Source organism: Neovison vison, chromosome 1, assembly GCF_020171115.1.
Source record: "Neovison vison isolate M4711 chromosome 1, ASM_NN_V1, whole genome shotgun sequence".
NCBI classification, from domain to species: domain Eukaryota; kingdom Metazoa; phylum Chordata; class Mammalia; order Carnivora; family Mustelidae; genus Neogale; species Neogale vison.
Window position 1 is genome coordinate 297,959,642 of NC_058091.1, and position 3,321 is coordinate 297,962,962.

Here is a 3,321-nt window from a genome sequence, read left to right on the forward strand (position 1 = left end):
TTCCTCTCTCCCTTCCTCTTCTTCTCAGTCTCCCTGTGTTGTATAATCTTTTATCTTCGTAGTTGTAGAACAGGCAGAGAACATGCAAAATTATTTTTCCTTATGATCAGATTCTTCCAAAAATACAGGGAATTTTTTAAGAGAGGAAAATGTACTGACCTCTTATTTTATATCTTTTCCAGAAATGGTAATGAATGACAATGTTGGTATCCAATTATACATTTCTTACCCTATTAAAAACACTAAGAGGAAGATTTTTACTTTGCTATCAAACTGTTAGAAGGTAAAAAGTATATCTGTTTCAGAGAAAGAGAAGTACCAGAAGAGTCTCCAAAAATAGCGTGTACCTCTTTCCCTTCCTTGCTCTCGCAGCAGCTCCCACATCACCAGGGAGATGTTCTGCCCAGTCTTTCAGCTCTAAGGTATAGAACTCCTGCTGACAGTTTATCAATCTTGTCTCTTTGTAGACAAAGAAAGTCTTGACATATGGCCAATAGCCGGAGAGCTCTCTGGCCCGAAATCAAGACCATTCAAGTATTTCCCGGAATGGATTAAATGTATTGTAATGATTCTTGTATGGGGCCAAATGCTAGATAACAATACTATGAGCAGCAAAGGCTTTTTAATTGATAGATAATTCAACTCTTCCTTGTGTCAGAAGAGGTTAGATTCTCTGGGAGGGAATATGAATATAGAACGTGAACCATAGGTGGGCTTAAGGGGAAGGTGATTTCTATTTGAATACTAAAAAATCAGGCCCATCAGTCACTGAGGAAGGAAGAAATAATACGGAGCTTCCGAGGGCTTACAAGTACACTGGTTTTTGCCACAGTGCACAATAAAAGCAGAAGGTAGGAAAAGAACCTAGTAAGAAAACTCTGTGGCCCTCTTTGTATCTTTTTATATTTTAGACATATGGATTTTTCTCATATTTATTTTCTTTTTAAAATTCCCCTTCATGTGAAGATGCTAAGTTCACACCTTGACAAGATTAATAGCAGAAGGGAGGAGTCATGGGCATAAAGGAGACACTCTCATATCTTCTCCAAAACACTGTATTTGCATAACATTTAAAATTTATTAAGCAATATCAAAGGGCCAATCATCATTCAAAATCTTCATATTTTAACCCATTGAATAATTACAAGCTTGGGAAGGAGGTCATTTTGAAAGTGCTGAGCAGTTTGCCTATGGTTATGTAAGTAGGCAGCCACATCCCTGGGACTGAATTCTAGCTGAGACTGGTAACGCAATGTTCTTTTCTCTTTTCTCTTTTTTTCTTTTCTTTTCTTTCTTTCTTTATTTCTTCCTTCCTTTCTTTGTTTCTTTTTTTTTCTTTAAATTTACTTATTTATTTGAGAGAGAGTGTGTGTGTGTGTTTGTGTACGTGAGTGGGGAAAAGGGCAGAGGGAGAGGGTCTTCAAGCAGACTCTCCCATCAAGCCTGGAGCCCCTTGCAGGACTGGATTGAATAACCTGTGAGATCGTGCACTGAGACAAAACCAAGAGTCAGACCCTCAATTGATTGAGCCACCAAGGCGCCACTGCAGTGTTCTTAGTACCTATATTGTAGGTCAGCAGGGTCAATATTTGTAAGAGAAATACACGTCTTACTTACATACATAATCCAATTTCTGTTTTTACTTCAGCAATATCTTGTTCCTTAGAAAGGTTTCCATTTTTTTCTCCTAGTTCTCTTGGATGTTGTGTATTTCAAAAGATGCATCAAGATGCTTGCAAAAGGCCACATAACACTTTCCTTTCCATTTGAAAGCTTTGTCTTCCCAGAATAAAAGGGAATATTCCAGGGGAAGTATCAGGATAGACTCAACAAGCACTCTATCATATACTTCAAAAACACTTCAATTAGCAATAATCACGCCTCGGATAAACCTCATTGGCTACGATACTGCCACTGCGCAAAGCTCAAAAACACTTCAGATCTGTAATTTCTCTTAGGTTTTCCTGATTATGTCTCATGAAATCCATAACACATACACTAGAGAGATTATCAATCCCTGATTTTCTTACATTTGTGTGGCTCTCTAAACTATTCTATGCTCAAAAGTATTTAATTGTTTGCCATCATCCTACTTACATCATAAATAAAGGCCTCATCTCAGGGTTGGAGAAGGGAGGTCAATGAGATTCAGATTCTTTTTCCATTAAAGTAAGGTGGCTGAACTACACAAACTTTAAAATTTAGTCTGAGCCAAAAACATTTTATGTCATTTGGAACTATTTCATAGATATAATGAAATCACAGAAATAGTCATTGATATTTCTTATAAGACTTCAGGAAAAACAAAGGAAGAAGATAAGCAAAACATCTTGTAATTTTGTATTAACTAGATATTTGTAAGCATGTGTACTTGTATGCAAGCTAGGTATCTTGTATACAGGTTGTATTTGGTAAAAGCAAACTTATAGTAGAGAGGATATGTGTATGATATTCTCTTTTTTTTAAGTACTTTTTAAATTTCAAATTTCCTTTTGAGGAGATATTCGACCTCACAATAAATTAAAAAGATTAAATTGTTATTGAAAGATAATTATTTAAAACATTTGAATATTTTGATAAAAGAAAAGTTTACTTTATCTGCAACAATGTATCTGTAAATAAAAACCAGTCAGCTCTATGTCTAAACTATACTACGTAGATACCTAAGTTTCTATTACACTATTTCATACGTTTCTTTGAATGCTTGCAATAATTTGTAAATAAAAATAAAATAAGCTTTGAAAAAATAGACTATGGAGATAGAAATAAAGACAGGCTTTTATTTTAAGGATAGCTAGGTAAAGAGCTACAAATAGTCTAAAATATTTTTAAGGATTAAAGACAAAGAGTAGGGAAGTAACTTTTTTTTTTTTATTAGATGGTCAAAAAATAAATATGGGCTATACATACCCTAAGTCACTTCAGAATATTGCTAGATATAATACAAACAAACAAATATACTCAGAAACTAAACCCCTCAATTCACATCAAATTACATAACATAAAAGTATATTGGACATAGAAGGAAAATACACGCACACACACACACACACACACACACCCCTCAAAGAAAGGAAACCACAAGATTAAAATAGGTTATAACCAAAATACTGTTGAGTAAAAGAGTTATTTAAGAGGTGAATATATCTTCTATGTTGACCACATACATTTAAATTTGTAAATAGATCTTTCTCTGTAATCCATTCAGGAATACATTTCTTGCTGTTTTTACCTTCCATAAATACTACTTTATACTGAAAGTGGTCCTTAGGAGGCCGTGAATAATTGAAAAGGAAAGATAAGGCATCCAATAAAAAAGAA

General features: G+C 34.4%; 1 pseudogene; it reads right to left on the reverse strand.

The window, feature by feature from the left end:
• Positions 1 to 1,722: 1,722 nt before the first annotated feature.
• On the reverse strand, positions 1,723 to 1,926 carry LOC122897293 (annotated as a pseudogene).
• Between the last annotated feature and the right edge of the window lie 1,395 nt (positions 1,927 to 3,321).